The sequence below is a fragment of the Prionailurus bengalensis genome, chromosome C1 (genome assembly GCF_016509475.1).
Source record: "Prionailurus bengalensis isolate Pbe53 chromosome C1, Fcat_Pben_1.1_paternal_pri, whole genome shotgun sequence".
In the NCBI taxonomy this organism is placed as follows: domain Eukaryota; kingdom Metazoa; phylum Chordata; class Mammalia; order Carnivora; family Felidae; genus Prionailurus; species Prionailurus bengalensis.
The window spans coordinates 48,354,051-48,372,305 of NC_057345.1; positions in this window are offsets into that span (position 1 = coordinate 48,354,051).

Consider the following 18,255-nt stretch of genomic DNA (forward strand, 5'->3'; position numbering starts at 1 on the left):
GCAGCATGGTGGCCAACTTGCCCCCAAACAAGCAATCCAAGAGAAGTGTGCAAGGGAAGCTCTCCTAGCTTCAGAAGTCTCACGGAATCACTTCTATCACATTCTTTCAATTAGACTAAGACTGACCTACATTGAGGGGAAGGAAGTTAGGTTCTGACTTTTGAAGGGTGGAGAATTATGGATCTGTCTGAAGACCCTACACTTAGCAACCTGAGAAAGAATTGGCAGCTCTGGCCTGAGTTGCCTCACCTCTGCTTAAAAGGAGGCAGAGGCTTCCAGTACCTTGGAGGTTAAAGATCAAAATCCTCAACATGGCAGCAAGGCCACACATGTCCTACACACTGCGTGTTCCCAACTTCAAACCCGGTCTTTCTCCTTGATGTTATACTCCTGGGCTTCATTTCCACTAAAATGCTACTCTCTCTCCTGCCTGAAGCCTCTGCACAGATGTCCCCTCAGCCCTCCATGCCTTCCCCTAACCTCCTGCCACCATGCCAAGATTCACTCATCCTTCAGATCCTGGTTCAAAGGTCACCTTTTCATCAAAATATGCCTCTTATCTCTGACCAGATCAGGTCCAGCCAGAAGCTCTTATAAATTGTTGAATTTTTTTTTAATTATACTTTCTTCCTTTCCCATTAGCATATTGGCACAATCATTTCATCCATGTCTGTCTCTCCCACTAACGTTCAATCCACATTGAGACCGCATCTGGATTTTTATTCTCTGATGTTTCCCCAGTGCTTTGCACAGTGCCAAGAGTGTAATGTGTACTCAATCACAAACGTGTTGCGTGAATGAATGAATGAATGCCCAGTCAGTGATCTCCTCATAGCTGGAGATGTGTAGGCAGAAGTGGAACCACCTCTATAAATGTGTTTCAAGGAGGTTCTAGCATCAGATTGGGGTTAACTGCATGACTTTGAAGGTTCTTTTCCTTCAGGAGAACATTTGAGATGTTGTAGTTCTGTGATTCTTGGGTCTCCACTCTCTGGCAAACAAACTCTGCCTCCTTGGGTGACTCACCTGTGGCCTCTCAGGTCTTTTGGCTCCCAGGACACACCCTCTCTGGGGACAGCCTATCTCAGGCTCGGCTGGCAGCCTGATGCATCAGGCACAAGGAAAGCCTATGCTGGAAATCTTGGGGAGCAGCTGCCCGGGGCTCGAAGGAGGCTCAAGTGATTGGGCCCTCTGTAGCTCCTTTAAGAAGTTTTACAAGGTTGAGGTTTGCTCTAAAAATAAGCCCACAAGGCTTTTTAAAAAGCTTCTAAAACCATATGTCCACAACAGCCATTTTTTTTTGAAGGGCCAGTGAGCCTTTAAAAGCTTCAAAAACCACTACTTGGCCTGCCTCCCACAGTAGAGAAAGTTCAATATGCGCTGTGTTGAAAACCAGACCTGCTTTTAAGTCTCCTAGAATCTGCCCCTGAAACATTCTGCTCCTATTAAAGGGGTTCAAGATGGAGATGGGGATATGTGAGGCTCGGGTACCCCAGAGGCAGCTTCTTTCCACTGTAAACAACTGCCCCAAATAACCACAAAACTGCCATTAGCTGCCTATAGAGACATTGTTTCAAGTTCTTCTTTCCTGTTTCCTCTCTTCTCCCTTAGGTCTCTTCTACCTCATGTTGTGGATTGTTCTGTTAAATGCATACACACACACACACACACACACACACACACACACATATCATGGTGTGCCCAAGAAAAATGTCCACCCAGGTAGAGGGCCTACCAGGTGATGGGCAGAAAATGAGGAAGAGCATTTATGTGTTAAATTTTTCTCTCCTTTTCTTTCTCTCTTCCTTTCTTTTTCTTTCTTTTCTTTCTCTCTCTCTCTTTCTTTCCTTCCTTATTTCTTTTTCTTTCTGTCTCCTGCCCTCTTATTTCTTTCTCTTTCATTTTTAAAATAAATGCATAAGTGCCTATTATGTACCATAAATTGAATATCTATATTTCAGGTGGGAAGAGAGCCATGGAGAGCAGTAGAAAGGGTATCTCAATGAATCAGAAATGCATTCTCCCCAAAGACATGTTACAATCCGTAGGGGACTGGAGAGGAGGCGTACAGGGTATGATGCACCATACTTCTGGCCCCTTGAGTCCTTCAAGCCTCAGTAAGGAATCCCTACTGACCTCTTTACATAAGGAGGAAACTGAGAGTTTAAGATGATTGCTCGTGATCCCATGGATCTATCAGTCTCCATGAACATATGTCTTGCTCCTTCCCTAGCAGAAGAAACACACCCGCCCATAAATAGCTATAGCACAGTAGGACAGGGCTCAGTGTTACAAGACCCATATCAGTCTAACATGACAGGAGAGTGCAGAGGAAAGAGGGATACCTTCCAGCTACAAAGATCAGAGAAGATCTTGATATGGCTCTTTGGAGCCACAGGAAAGTGGATTCTCTCTTCTCCAAACCAGGGAGTTCACTTCAGTCTGATTCACGTGCAAGTGAAATAGCTCCAGTTTCTTCACAAACATCAAAGCACCTATACAGGTGTCCACCTCGCTTATGCTCACACATCGTCAGTGACAGGGAGCTCACTACTTCTTTTCTTTTAATGTTTATTTATTTATTTGGAGAGAGAGGGAAAGAGAGAGAGAGTGAGGCATGCACAAACAAGGGAGGGGCAGAAAGAGAGAAAGAGACAGAGAGAGAATCTCAGGCAGGCTCCAGCTGTCTGTGCAGGAGCCTGACATGGGGCTCGATCCCACAAACCGTGAGATCATGACCCGAGCTGAAATCAAAACTCACATGCTTATCCGACTGAGCCACCCACATGCCCCGAAGTGAGCTCACTACTTCCTCAGGCAAGGCAATTCTGGACAATACAGACTATTGCCGAAAGCCGTGCTTTCTGGTAAAGCCACAGTGGTTCCCTATTCTGCGGTGTGGAACCACATCAAACTGGTTGACTCCCGTGACCATACTGGACTATACTGGCCCTGCGCAGGCAGGAAGAAACTTTTCACACGCTCTTCAGATGTTTCTCTTCACTAACGCAGACTTCCTGGCTCTTCATACTGGTTAAAGAAGCACTGGGATGAGTTAGGAATTGCATGGGTTCTAGCAACAGACGACTGGGGTTTGAACCCTGGCTTCGCCATTCACTAATTGTAAATCTTTGGGCAATTTACAGACCTTTGGTTTCTTTATCAGCAAAACGAAAATTATATCTACCATAGAGCATTATTGGAGAGAGAAACTGTACTAAGTCATGTCATGATCTATTATCACAATGCCTAGAATATAATAATCATGTAGAAAATGTTACCTAGTTTGAGAGGGTCCCCTTAAAACTTTAAGTAGTAAGTATTTCTTCACTGTTAGGAGACAGAAAGGAATGAGCAGAGAGCTATCTTGAAGGATTATGGTGTTGAGGCACTCAGGAGCCTGAGACAGCTGCAAACGAACTGAAATACATCAGGGGCATTCTGTATGACCTCACAGAACAGAGATGCTCACACTGTAGCATGCACTAGAATCTTCTGGAGGTCTTGTTAAAACAGAGTCTGGGGGTGCCTGGGTGGCTCAGTTGGTTAGGCGACTGACTTCAGCTCAGGTCATGATCTCACAGTTCGTGAGTTCAAGCCCCGCGTCGGGCTATGTGCTGACCGCTCAGAGCCTGGAGCCTACTTCAGATTCTGTGTCTCCCCCTCCCTCTACCCCTCCCCTGCTCACTCTGTGTCTCTCTGTCTCTAAATAATAAATAAACGTTAAAAAAAATATTAAAAAACAAAACAAAACACAGAGTCCTGGGCCCCAAATTTTCTGGGCCCCAAATTTCCTGGGCCCCCAAATTTCTGATTCAGTGGGTCTGGGGTGGGGCCCTATAATTTACTTTTCTTTCTTTCTTCCTTTCTTTCTTTCTTTCTTTCTTTGATAATTTGCATTTCTAACAAGTACCCAGAGAAGGCTAAGGCTGCTGGTCCAGGGACCATACTTTGAGAACCCCTGATCTAGCATTTAAAGGATGATAAGTAGCAAGTTAACCATGATTTTCCTGAGCACTGTGCACATACATTTACCTCTTAGCCAGTCCTCCTAAAGGTCTTCCAAGGCAACTATGTAACCAGCTCCTCTTCTGAGACAAAGAAATTGACTCTGAATGTTTGTAACTTGCCCTTTATAACACAGTCCCTGCCAGAGCTGGGTTTGAAATCCAAGTCTGATTGCCCCTGAGTCCATGCTCTTAATCTCCATTTAGCAAATGAGTAGACTGAGGCACAGAGAAGTTAAGTCTTGCTTAGGTCACATGTGTAATATGTAGTTGAATTAGTTTTCAGATCCAGATCTGTCTGACCCCAAAGTCTAAGGCCTTCACTCAAGCTTCTGCATAAAGCAGGGTACGGTGAAGGTTGTATGCGTTTCAGCGTGGAGCCTGAGACCTCTTCCCTGGTGCATGAATTTTATTTTCTCCTTTCCTTTTTGCTTGGCTTCTCTAGATAATTGCCTCCTTTCTCCAGGCTCTTGATGGGGTAGATGTGGTCTTCCTGGGGATCGAATGACCACAGAAGGAAAATAACTTAGAACAGGCCGTTCTTCATTCTTCCTCACCAGTGTTTTTCCTTCAGAGCCTGGAAAGAAATGCAGCCCCTGCACACTTTAAATTGGGCCATCAATTATTTGGGTCCTGAATATGCAGCACTCATTAGGACTGTGTTGGCCACAGCAGAGCACCTGGGTTGACAGAAGTAAACTTGCCTCCACTGTTTCAGGCAGTGCCCTCCAGCCCCCTCAAGAGTGGAGCCCAACCTGGGATTGCCAGGCATTAATGCAACCAATTATTTCTGTCCTCAGTTACTAGGTCATAAATCCTGCCTGGCACTGAGTCCCTGGTTTCCGGTGGAAGAAGGTTCAGCCTCTACCTTCAGGCTGTGCAGTGCTGTGATGTTGTGGTTAGGACTCTTGGGCTTGAAACCAGCGGGTTTGGGAGACCTCATTATGGCCTGTCAATAACCAGCTGTGTGTGAGTGACTGTCACATGCCCATTGTACCTCTCAGCTGTAAAATCTGCCCAGTGCCTCCCAAGTGTGTTCAAGTGACACCGTGTTTGAGAAAAGACGTCAGGCCACTGGGGATATCTAGGTTTATCTGAAGTCCCTGGTGTTGTTGCTTAAAGCAAAGGTTCAGAGTGAATGAGTTCCAGCTTCTTCCCGCTCTGGGGCCTTTGCACTTATTACCTGTCCAGAATGGTCTTCCTTCAGCCCTTTGCCTACCTGGATTCTTCTCACTCCTCACTTACCTCCTCAAATGTCACCTCTTCAAAGAAGCCTGTTTCTGGCACCTATATGAAGACACCCACCCCTTTGCTCTCTGCACCCCAGTTATTGCCAGAAACATCAGCCTCTCCAGTATGAAACACAATCTCTACTTACCTTTTCTTTTCTTTGATTGCATGATCATTATCGAGCGATGTCATGTGCTACGGGTCATATTGTCTCTTTGCCATGCTCTGAATGAGAGTCTACCCACCCCCTCTGTGAACTCCGCTCCCCTGAGATTGCAAAGCTCACTCTTCAAAAACAATACCTTGTGCCTGCTCATCTGGGCAAGTCAGGATTTTCCAAAGCGAACATCAACCAAAACCTCGCTCAGAAGTAATCAACCAAAACCTCGCTCAGAAGTAATTGAGTGCTGAGCGTGACACTTGATTTAACATGTTGGTATTCATTAACCCAGCTTTACTGTTTCTTATTCATGGTCCTTACATGTTATAAATTTGATCTATTGTTTTCCAAAAAACAGGGAAAACAAAATGACAAAAGACAATCCCTGCTTTGAAAGAACTCAAAGGGAGAGATACACAAAGTAGCAGACAATTGTAGGGCCCTTTGCCGTGAAGGTAATAAAACAGCATAGAGGCTTGTGAGGTGCAGAACGGCAGGAAAAAAACAGCCTGAGTGACATCAGGACTGAGAAATAGGACAGCATGTTCAGGGATTCAAAAGTAGCCCAGTGTAGCCTAAACAAGAGTGGAAGGGAGTAAGACCCACAAACAACCCCAGCGTTTCTCCATCCCTATCCTGATCTGGGGGTTCTGGCTTTGTGCTTTTATTGCCCGTCTGTCTGCTTGTCTGTAGTCTGAATCCCAGATTCTGAGTCCCCAGTACCAAGCACAGTGCCTTCCCAGAATCAACATTCATTTATCATTTGTTGAATAAGCTTTGAATAAAGGCTCAAGTTCTCAAGGCTCCCCAGCTATCACCCTCTCCCCTACTATGAAGAAAATTCACTTGGGAGTCTTCCTTTTCTCCTCTCCTTCTCTTTACAGAGGAAGATTGATTTTTTTTTAATACCTCCTCATTTCCAAATGATAAAAAAGTAGATGGGGGCTGGGTGTGGGGCTCTCTGGCCTGGGAAGCATCCAGCTCGTTTATAGTACCTATGTACTCTGCTACCCAGCAGTCAGGGGGCTCAGGTTGGAGGACCAGCTCTACCTCTATACCAGCTCTTTACTGTGGACAAATGACAGATTGCCTCTGAACTTGACTTTACTCACCTGCGTAATGGCGATACTCCCCAGAAGAGCGGGAAGACCCTACGAGATGACTCCAGAAGACATGGTTCATAAAATGCTTTCCATGTAGACTTATTATAAGGGACTTGGCAGGCACTCCCTTCTCCAATTTCCAGGCTTCCTCCCTCCTCCCGCTGCCAGCTTCTACCCAGATTTCCCCTTGGAAGAAATGTATTGGCCTCAAAGACAATAACAACTTGAGAAAGGGATTCTGGGGGATAAGAGGAGGCAAGAACAAGCCTTTCATATTATGCAAGAGAAATCTTGAACTGCTTTTTCTTCCTTTCTAAATTACAGCTTATTTTGGGGTAACCTATTGGAAAGAACCTGCCTTAGAATCTTAGGAAATGAGCTCTGCTGAGAACTCACTTTATGGCCTTGGCCAAGTCACTGTGCTCTCTGAACTCTGCTCTGTGCTAACAACAGGGCTAGACCAAGGGCTCCCTACAGAAGCGTGTTGTGTAAAAGAGCACACTCTAGCCAGACCTACCTGGCCTCCTAGTCCTGTGACCTAAATATGTCTCGGTTTCCCCATCTATAAACAAGGTTATTAGATATAACCTAGCTAATGTGCTTTTCCTGCAGCTTAAACAAAGTAAACCACGTAAGAGATTTAACAGTGTGTCTGGTTTATAGTATTTAAGGAAAGGAAGTGCTCGTATGATTAAAATTGTCGTCATTCGTACTGTTACTCTCAAACTGTTGGGATTTTAAGTTGAAGTCAATCTCAGCAGCAGTGTGTTTTGAACAGCCACTTTCTCCCCGGGGGCCCACAGCAACACCCCGAAGAGAGGGTGTCCATCATGCCTGACACATGACCTGGGAAGGGAAACCATGCCCTCCTGTGTCCTTTCCCTGGAGTCTCGTGTTTTCCTCCTTGCGCTGCCCTGTCTGGCCCAGGTCTGAGGGCTGGGGTATCTTGCACTCTGGGCCCACGCTGGTCAGGCAGCCAGGAGGGAAAGGAAACCAGAATAAACATGTTTTGCAAGAGCAGGGCTAGTTTAAGTGAAAGCAATTCTAAATAAGGACAATAGAGAGCCTTGACTGCCCGTTGGCCGCTTCCTGCATGCAGGGGTTTGCCATGGAAAACCAAAGGTCAGACTGATAAGCTGGGGGTATCTGCAGGCAGGCTGGCAGGGAGCTTCTGACAGGATCCCCTCACCCAGCATTTGAACCCATCACAGGCCAGGGGGTGTGGCCATAAGGACAGGTCATTCAAAGACCCAGCATGGGCTTAGCATGGGCTTCAATCTCAGTCCTCAGCTGTGACTTAAGGCATAGCCTTTTACCTTACAAAACCTCAGATTCTTTATCTATATTTTTCTAAAAAAAAAAAAAAAAAAAAAAGGAACAAAATGTGCTCTGGGTTCCCACGAAAAATTTTGAAAGATTGTTAAGTCAAGGTGCTTATAAACTATAAGGTGATTTGCAAAACTCAGAGTCAGAACCATGTTTTAATTCCACCTCCACTGCCTGCTAGCCTTTTGATCCCGGGAAAGTCAATTTATTTTTCTAAAACTCAGTTTCATATGTTGTGTTTCATACCTGTCCTGGGTCCAAATGATCCCAGGGGTCATCAAAACAGCAAAGTATGGTAACTTGGTGTGTTAGTTTCCTGCGGCTGTTAGAACAAACTAACACAAACTGGATGGCTTAAAACAACAGAAATTTATTTCCTCTGTGTGTTCTGGAGACCACAATTATGATTTTGTTCCTTGGTCCAGAATCAGGGAGGAGGTATTCCTCACCTCTTCCTGCCTCTCAGGGCTAACCGGCTTTCCTTGGCCTGTATCCGTTATCACTCCAGTCTCTACCTCCATGGTCGCATTGCCTTGTCCTCTTCCGTCGGGTTATCGGGTCTTCCTCTGCCTCCCTCTTAGAAGGACATTTGTGATTTTACTGAGGACCCCCTGGGATAATCCAAGATCACCTCCTCATCTTAAAATACTTACCTTAATCACATCTATGAAGACTTTGCTATGTAAGGTGACGTTTACAGGTTCCAGGTATTAGGACCTGGTACTTTTGAGTTCCATTACTCAGCTACGTTTGGGCATATTGTAATAGTAGTGTACCTACTACACTTACTCGTGTCTCTCTGATTATTAAGGAGAAGGAGACTCTCAGATAAGTGTTGTGATTGAAGCTGAGAATTAGAGACTATGGAAGTGTGCCAGAAATAATAATGTTGAAATTCTTCATCTTGCCCTGCAAAGAACCCCATCTTAGTTATTTCTTTATCCCAAGCAAGTGACCCAGCAGAGACACTAATACAAGCTTGACGAATGGACAGATGCAAGGAAATATTTGCATAAATTTGAATTTCATTTTGGGTAGTTGTGTGCATAGACTAAAATCAGATGACCTGGTGCCTTCTTCTTTATTAGCTATGAGACTTTGGGCAAGTTACTTAGCCTGAGAAGCCATATATATATATATATATATATATACTTTTAAATATACTCCCATATATAAAATAAAAATTATTACAATACCTACCACATAAGGTTTTGAAAGGAATCAGTGAGATGATCCAGATGAAGAAATTTTCATGGTTCCTGTCATGCAGTATGTCCTTGTGTAATATACATGTTAGATATTACTAATTTTAAAAAGTTTCCAAACTTAATTAAGTCACCCTTTGTATAGACCAAAAACTAACGTGGGGGGTGGGGGCTGGGGTGGGGAGAGATGGTTAGTTTAGAGAGAAATGAGGGAGCTGGCAGTATATCTTCAGACTTATGTTAAAGAATTCTAATTAATTGTTTTCCTTCCCATCTTCAACCCCGATTCCCACAAGGACCAGGGTGGGGCTTTGCCTCTGGGTTTGATTCTTCAGTAAAACACTCTGATGAGGTGAAGTCTTTCTTTCTTTAGGAATTCCTTCAATAAATCCTTTCTGAGCACCTTTGACCTAGAACCTTTCTGAACTCCTTCCCACTGGGGATGGGGAATAGGGCAAGGGCCTAACCGGTCATTGAGAGCTCCGTGGGTCCAGGGCCATTGTAAAACATGGTTCTCAGCCATAGCTGTGGCTCAAGGGATCAGATAGAATTGGGTAAGGGCACGATTGTCAATTAAAAGAATAATATCTTCATCCAGGAGAAGTAGAAGAGATATCTAACACAGGTGTCAAGGTCCAAGGTACCAGAGGGCCTTAGGAAGGTCAGAGAGTTGGTGGAGAAGAAACACCCAGAATATATGTTGTTGCTGCAGCTGGCTGTTACATGCTTGTTTTGTGTGGAAGAGAGGGCTACCCTGAAAGGACTTCTTTTGAAAGATTTCACATGCCACCAAGAACACAGATATTTACACAACAGGTCTAGGATGGACTGTACAAGATGTAGTTTTAGAGGTGTTACAGGGCTACAGGGCAGAGAGATAAAGACAAAAAAGGCCAGCTCAAGGGAAGGGAAAGGGGTGAATTTGGAACAGTGTTCCAAAGAAAATGGCATGACATTTCAATGGGTTTCACACTGCTTCCTGTAACCTCTAGCTCTCTCAACGCATACTTTGAAGAATCAAATACAAGAGACCTCAAGAGATTATCTGGTTTAGACCTCTGTTTTCAAAGGCTGTTTACCCCCATTTTATAGATAAAGTTGCTAAGGCCCAAAGAAACACAGGAAATGGTAGTGGGGAGAAAATAACGTAGATCTTTCTGCTTCTTAATATTCTCCACTTCTAGGCAGGATGAATAAGGAGGAAGTAGAATTTTTATTTTCATTTTAATTGCTAGGTCCTTTGTATTAGTTAAAAATCAGTTGAAAGTGACAAAAATCCAGGGCGCCAGGTGGCTCAGTCGATTAAGCATCCGATTTTGGCTCAGGTCACGATCTCATGGTTCATGGGTTGAAGCCCTGCATTGGGCTCTGTGCTGACAGCTTAGAGCCTGGAGCCTGCTTCGGATTCTGTGTATGTCTCTCTCTCTCTCTCTGCCCCTCCCCCCATTTGTACTCTCTCTCTCTCTCTCTCTCTCAAAAATAAATAAAAACCTTTTTTAAAAAAAGAAAGTGACAAAAATCCAAGTAACAATGGGTTAAATAGACAGAAATCTATTCCTGTCGTGTGTTAAAGAAATCTAGAGATACTTGTACACAAATGTTCAAGGCAGCACTATTTAAAAATTGTCAAAAGATAAAAACAACCCAAATGTCCATTAATAGCTGAATAAATAAACAAAATACGGTTTGTACATACAAGGAACTATTGTTCAGTCATAAAAAGGCACAGAATAGTGATACATGGTACAATGTGGATGAATCCCCCAAACATTATATGAAGCGAAAGAAACCAGATGCGAGTGGTCATATGGGATAAAATTCCATTTATATGAAGTGTCCCTAATAGGCAAATCTATACAGAATGAAGCAGACTGTGGCTTCTAGGGGCTGAAGGAAGGGATAATGGTGCTGCTTAATGGCAGTTTCCTTTTGCAACAATTAATCTATCTTGGAACTACATAGAGGTGATCATTTCACAACCTGGTGAATGTACTAAATGCCACCGGATTGTATAATTAAAAATGGTGAATGGCTAATTTTATGTTATATGAATTTTGCATCAGTTAAAAATAATAATAAAAGAAATCCAGAGCGGGGAAATTCAGAACTGGTAGGCAGGTTTATGACAACCTCAGGGATCCAGGCTCCTTCTATTTTGTAGTTCTGCCATCTACAGTTTTCACGTCTACCTCATGGTTTAAAATGGCTGCTCAAACTCCAGTGATTACAACTGCATTCCAGCTATCTGGAAGGAGAAAATAACAAAGAAGTGGAATGAGAGAAGGAACCCGAAGAATGGCATATAAATTGAGATTTGAAGAGTGGAGTACAGGAATTAGCCAAGGGAAGAGCTTTCCAGAAGAAAGACTGGAAGAGTGAACGTCTCAGGTGCTGGGAGAAGTCCAGTGAAGCTGGCATGGGGGGAGTGAGGGGGAGAGGGAGACACAGACTGAATTATCGAGCCTCCCATCGGCCCTGTCTGGCTCTGGAAAGCTGTTATCTTTCCACTCCCCATCCAAGTTCTTGTCATCCAACCACACCATATTCCTGAGCTGTAAGGAAGTGGATTCAATAAAAACAATCACACGAGAGAAGAGTCTCTAGATGGCCTTTGGTACACATAAAAGCACATGTTTTATCTTCCAGTCAAGGACTTCTTGAAATTATTTAACTCTCAAAGACAGCTGCCGAGGACCCCATGACTCAAGGGTCCTCTCCTGCCTCCTGACAGCGTGTTTTACTGCTGCCCTTGCAGAGGTCTTCTCCATTGTCTCCTTCCTTCCATGACCTCATTCTCAGTGCCAATGAGAGCCAAGGTAAATCGCGTAGACTTATAGCCAGGGCAGCTGCTGAGATGTGAACTGGTTGTTTGTCTCCCGAGGCCCCAGGGGACAGCATTTGGTAGAACAGGGAGGAGGTAGCTGTTGCCCTGGTCACCAGTGCCCATGGCTCTCTAGATTTTGGCTTTGATAGGAGGCGGGATTTTATGTGCCAAGGAGCACAGCTGGGGCCAGCCTGCCCCAGCGGAACCTCGCATGCCTAAATAAAGAAGGAAACTGCTGTGCTCAGCTGGGGCTCCAGAATGCTTTGGCATGCCCTGAAGATGCCACAGTTTGCTGTGATGACCGAGAATGGCAGAGCTGGAGGACCTGAGTCTCGGAGAGGTGAGGCCACTTTCCCAGGGGCAGACACTGAAATTTGAAACAACCTGGTCAGCTCAAGGGTTGCAGGTCAGATCCTTAACTGTCTTGTGGCACTAACCCAAGAGGACTCCTTCCAAATTGCTGCATTTTGACCAGGAAAGCTGAGGACAGAGAGGAGACGAGAATGCAAAGATTAGTAGAGAATGAGGACTTTAATACCACTGTATCTATGAGTGTTTTCCTCCGGGCTCTCATCTGGGAATAACTCCCAGTAGTTAGTAGTTGACTTCTAACTACGTGCTTGACTCTGAGGGCATTACATGTTTGAACTGATTTTGTCATTGCCCCAATGCTGTAAGGTAGTATGATTGTCTCATCTCACAGGTGAGAAACTGAGGCTCTAAGAGGTGACATAATTTGTCCAAAGTCACCCAGATATTAAGAGACAGAGCTAATATCAAAACCCAGTGATGTCAAGGTTCATGTTCTTAGTCAATATCCTTTACTGTTTCCCTTTAAACTCTGCTAGCCAGCGTTTCCCTGTTCAGGCAGATGCAGAATCATTTTTCAAGCACAGGAGAAGATGTGAAGAAATCACCAGATCCCGATTTGATTAAAAACAGAAGCAAGGTAGCTGAAGACATGAGATGCTCAGCTGAAGACTGGCTGTAGACAGAGAGGGGAGGAGGAGCAGAACTTTCTACCTCTCACCATCTTACAGGGGTCTACAAATCTGATATAGACTGAGTAGTTTTCATTTGCCCCTGCAAATCCACTCTCCACTCAGTCTCTCTGGGCCTGGTGAGCCTGGCCTCTGTGGACCCCATCAACCCTCTGGCTCCCAGTTGAGTTTGGCAAATGGGAGACACTCTCAGAAGATCCAGGGACAAGAGAGAGACATCCCGGTGTTTATTCCCTGTTCCCTCCCCTCAGGGCTGTTGGTTGGTTTGCAGTGGCTGTATTCCGCTACCCAAGGCGTCAGCTCCTATCAGGTAGCTCTCTGGTTAAGCCACGGCACAACTCTGGCTTCCTCTAAGGACACTGGTACCAGCTGCCAGTGCTTCACCATCCCTTGTCTGTGTCCCTTAGCTCCATCCATACCTTTGTTACTAATTCCTTCATCAGACTCTTGTCAATGAATCCCATTCAGAGGAGCCATTTCTTTCACGTTAGGACCCAGGGTAATTCAGTGCTAGAGTTTTAAGTCTGAAAGGCATGTCAAAATGGTTCTCAAACCTTCATTTTTACCTGCACAAGCCTAGTAAGAGCAATGATGGTAAACCCCATAAGGTTCTAGAAGGCCATGGAACCCTGCCTGCTCATTCTTCCACAAAATGTACTCCTCTTACTTGCCTCTCCACACCTGCTCCTTGAAGTCCCAGGTTGCAGGGAGCACACCCCATAACCAGCTGACCTAATCCAAATCCCTCGCTCACATGAAGAGAGGCAGTTGGCAAGGTTTCCAAAGTGTCCTTTGTTGGCCTGAGTGGGTCTGATTTATGTCCTGGGCCTTCATCAACAGTTTGCCTCAATATCTTCCAAAGTGTAAAGTCCCGTAAATCTTCCCTGGGAGCGACAATTCGACCGCCAGCCCGTGTTATACAAACACACAGAAATGTCATTAAGGCAACAAACAGCCCCACTGGCCTCGGTAGAGGCCTTTTCTGCCAGGCTCAAGTTACCTAAAATCAATATTTGAACAAGGACAAAACCACATGTTTTCAAAACCAAATTAGAGGGGTCTAATACCAGCTCTGGAGATGTGGTTACATCACGCGCCTTCCAGCGGGTCCCCTGGGGCTCTGCCTTTGGACTTGACCAGGCTGCACAGGCTCCCACCCGCTTACAGTCACTGGACTTACTTATCCTGAGCATCTGACCTCACCAGACAGGTGATGCCTGGGACAGAATGAGCCAGACATAGGAACGTTCCAGAGCCAGAGATGGGAACTCGAGTTTACAAAACAAAGGAAGTTGGGTACGTTCTTTCATGCATTCCTCAAGCATTGATTCAGGATCTGTACCAGGCTCTATGCTGAGGCCTGAGAGTCCCAGAGTGAGTAAAATCATGGGTCTCTGCTCTCAGGAAACTCATACTATGGCATGAGAGGAAGAGGAGACAATAGGTCACTTTAAGGCCAAAGGACAAGTACTAGCGATGCATGCGAGTTAAGGGAGCTTTGGAGGCACATGATGGGTAACCCAGGGGCCCTTTGGAGGCCTGTCAGAGAAGCTTCCAACAACAGATATGCTAACGGTGCTCCTAACCTATGTTTCTGACTTTGTTTGCCCTGGGAGTGGGGCAGATGCAATGAGAGAAAACTCTGCCTTCTGCCAGAAGGGAAAAGTATGGGAGGAAGAGTTCTATTCCCTCCCCGGAAGAGTGCTTATCTGAGTGGAGGAGTAGGTTTGACACACGCCCACCTCAGCCTTTGTGGCTCCTGTCTGTCTTTTTCAGAACCAGCCTGTCTAGGGTCACGCCACCGCCACCACTCAGTCTCTGCTTGAGCGTGGGGTAAGGGTGGGCGGGGCTTCTGCAGCTGGGCCTGGCTGTGGACACCTGCCATGGTGGGGGACAGCCTTGCTCAGAAGGTAGAAGGAAGGCCTTGTGCCTGCACATCTGAAGCCCTGTCACACCAGCAATAGAGCCAGCACCTTGCTTTCTATCTGCCTCCCGTGTCTCTATGAAGGGACGATTCTTTTTTTTTTTTCAACGTTTTTTAAATTTATTTTTGGGACAGAGAGAGACAGAGCATGAACGGGGAAGGGGCAGAGAGAGAGGGAGACACAGAAACGGAAACAGGCTCCAGGCTCTGAGCCATCAGCCCAGAGCCTGACGCGGGGCTCGAACTCACGGACCGCGAGATCGTGACCTGGCTGAAGTCGGACGCTTAACCGACTGCGCCACCCAGGTGCCTGAAGGGACGATTCTTAACCACTGGTCCCTTCCAAGACGAAGAACACGTGAGGGGGCTCATGGTATATTACTAATGAAACGGTAGCATACAGAATTGTCTTTCCCATATTGTGTTTAGAAAATAAGTAAAATTGCCAATATATGAACAATGATTGTATTTACATGTGATGATACAAGGTTTTCTTCTGTTTTTACTGTTTATTTTTCAGAGAGGGAGAGAGAGGGCGAGCAGGGGAGGGGCAGAGAGAGAGAGGGACAGAGGATCCAAAGCCGTCTCTGCCGGTAGCAGTGAGCCTGATGCGGGGCTCGAACTCATGAACCATCAGATCATGACCTGAACCAAAATTGCATGCTCAACCGACTGAGCCACCTAGGCACCCCAGGTTTTCTTTTGTTTTTAAAGATATTTTCCCTTTTTTTCCCTAATGAGTCTGTGCTATGTTTGATCCTGGGAAAAAGGGGAATAAATCCATGCAATAAAATGTTCTTTCAAATCTTACTAAAATTATGAGGGAAAGCTATAAATCCAGGCAAAGATGTAGGGGTTCCAGGCTAAAGCAGTTAAGAGGTGGCCATGAGGGGCGACTGGGTGGCCCAGTCGGTTAAGCACCCGACTTCAGCTCAGGTCATGATCTCACAGTTAATGGGTTCGAGCCCCACATCAGGCTCTGTGCTGACAGCTCGGAGCCTGGAACCTGCTTTGGGTTCTACATCTCCTCGCTCTCTCTGCCTTTTTCCTGTTCACACTCTCTCTGTCTGTCTGTCTCTCTCTCTCAAAAATAAACATTAAAAAAAAAAAGAGGTGGCCATGAGAGTAGGCACTTCCCATTGTCATTTTCTTGTAACTTGCTAAGCAACTTTGTGTCCGGTGTGCAGTGCTGTAGGGAGAATAGATACTACCTCCTTAGGATAGTATTCTAGGCCCTCCATAGTCGCGGGAGCCTGCCATCTGTGCTCGTCGCTTGCCCGGCTCCACTGCGCCCTGTGACACATCTTTCCTCAACAAGCAAGCTCTACCATGTCTCTATGCCTGTGCATACACCCTGCTGGAAATGCCTTTCCCTCACCCCCACGAGGAAGATGTGACCTTCCTTTCAGACTCAGCTTTAGTAGCCCTTTTCCCAGGACCCCTTCCCTGGTTTTTCCTACATTCCCCAGGCAAACTGGACATGTTCTGCTCTCCATGCTTGTTTAGAATTTAGGTATGAAATACTTGGCACTTTACGCCGGAACTGCTGATGTACTTACCTGTCTCTCGCTGGCATAGGAACTGCCTTCTGTTCACTCTCTTGTTTCTTTAACTATTTATTTCATTCAACTAACACTGACTGAGCTCTACTACCCGCCAGGTTCTGGACACTGGGGGTACAAAAAGGAAAAGACAAAGATGCCCCCTCGAAGGGACTTATGGTCTAACAGAAAAAATTAATATTTCTCTTCCATAAAGTAAGGGATGTAAGGGAGAAAGACAGTCTTCATGGAGGAACATTTCATTTCAACTTAGTGGTGAAGAGTAGGTAGAATTTAACCAAGCAGATTTTTTTTTAATTTTCAAAGAAAGAAAACAAGAAAGAAAGAAGAGAAAGAAAGAAAGAAAGAAAGAAAACAAAAGGAAGGGAGGAAGGAAAGAAGGAAGGAAAGGAAGGAAGGAAAGAAGGAAGGAAGGAAGGAAGGAAGGAAGGAAAGAAGGAAGGAAGGAAAGAAGGAAGGAAGGAAGGAAAGAAAGAAGGAAAGAAGGAAGGAAGGAAGGAAAGAAGGAAGGAAGGAAGGAAAGAAGGAAGGAAGGAAAGAAAGAAGGAAAGAAGGAAGGAAGGAAGGAAAGAAGGAAGGAAGGAAGGAAAGAAGGAAGGAAGGAAAGAAAGAAGGAAAGAAGGAAGGAAGGAAGGAAAGAAGGAAGGAAGGAAGGAAGGAAAGAAGGAAGGAAGGAAGGAAAGAAAGAAGGAAAGAAGGAAGGAAGGAAGGAAAGAAGGAAGGAAGGAAGGAAAGAAGGAAGGAAGGAAAGAAAGAAGGAAAGAAGGAAGGAAGGAAGGAAAGAAGGAAGGAAGGAAGGAAGGAAAGAAGGAAGGAAGGAAAGAAAGAAGGAAAGAAGGAAGGAAAGAAGGAAAGAAGGAAGGAAGGAAGGAAAGAAGGAAGGAAGGAAAGAAAGAAGGAAAGAAGGAAGGAAAGAAGGAAAGAAGGAAGGAAGGAAAGAAAGAAGGAAAGAAGGAAGGAAAGAAGGAAAGAAGGAAAGAAGGAAAGAAGGAAGGAAGGAAGGAAAGAAGGAAAGAAGGAAGGAAGGAAGGAAAGAAGGAAAGAAGGAAGGAAGGAAGGAAGGAAAGAAGGAAAGAAGGAAAGAAGGAAGGAAGGAAGGAAAGAAGGAAGGAAGGAAAGAAAGAAGGAAAGAAGGAAGGAAGGAAGGAAGGAAGGAAAGAAAGAAGGAAAGAAGGAAGGAAGGAAGGAAGGAAAGAAGGAAGGAAGGAAAGAAGGAAGGAAGGAAGGAAGGAAGGAAGGAAGGAAAGAAGGAAGGAAGGAAGGAAAGAAGGAAGGAAGGAAAGAAGGAAGGAAAGAAAGAAGGAAAGAAGGAAGGAAGGAAGGAAGGAAGGAAAGAAGGAAGGAAGGAAGGAAAGAAGGAAAGAAGGAAGGAAGGAAGGAAGGAAAGAAGGAAGGAAGGAAAGAAGGAAGGAAGGAAGGAAGGAAAGAAGGAAAGAAGGAAAGAAGGAAAGAAGGAAAGAAGGAAGGAAAGAAGGAAGGAAGATCAATCCAGGCAGAATAAATAGCAGCAGAGAGGCTTAAAATGGCCCATCTTATGTAGGCACTCTGAGGTGATTCCAGGTGAAGTGAGAAGAGAAGGAGAAGCCTTGGAGTAAGGGGTAGGTCTGTGTCCAGTGTGGCGAGCTGTGTGTGCTGGGATAGGAAACTGTGCTTTTTTCAGTGACCCAACGTTATTGAAAGCTTGCAGAATCATCATCAGATTAGTGAGCTAGGAAGATTATTCATCTCTGTGTTCTGAGTGCCGAGAATAATAGAAGCTTAAGAAACACTTGGTGCTGAATCTGAATGTCTCCGCCTATTCTAAGACAGAGGCCAGGCTACCTGCCAAGGGAAGGAGAAACACTCAGCTCTGGTGGCATCAGAACTACAGGCAGTCTTGCCTTCAAAAACTTGAAGTCCATTCAACAAGCTGC